Below are 427 nucleotides of genomic sequence, written 5' to 3'. Positions count from 1 at the left end.
AGTCCCCGAGCCAGTTGCTTTGCTCCCCCCTGCTCCCCCCTCCTTTCGCACGGATGCGCTGCTGCAAGTAGCACAGAAAGTACTTTTTGGAAAGCCCTAAAAGCGGAGATCCCTGATTTTCCCGCTCTGCCCGCAGCGACACTTTATTTCCACGGAGCGACTCCGGGCTCTGTCCTCCGTCCCCCTTTTCCCCTTCGGGCTACCGTCGCCCAGCCCCAGCAGCCGGCATCAGCCGTGCGACCTGGCGCTGGAGCTGGCTATTTTTTTTTATTATTACATTTTTATTATTTTTTCCTCTTTTTTTCCCCCTTTTTTCCCCCCTTGTTATAGCGTTTGAACGCATGGCAGAGAAAGAAAAGCGCGTCTCCTGAACTGCGGTGCCTGCGAGGCTCGTAGCGCCGAGAGCCGGAGCGGGTTTGGGGGGCGC

This window comes from Apaloderma vittatum, unplaced genomic scaffold, assembly GCF_000703405.1.
Source record: "Apaloderma vittatum isolate BGI_N311 unplaced genomic scaffold, ASM70340v1 scaffold10938, whole genome shotgun sequence".
NCBI lineage: Eukaryota > Metazoa > Chordata > Aves > Trogoniformes > Trogonidae > Apaloderma > Apaloderma vittatum.
Note: the sequence above shows the minus strand (reverse complement) of the source record.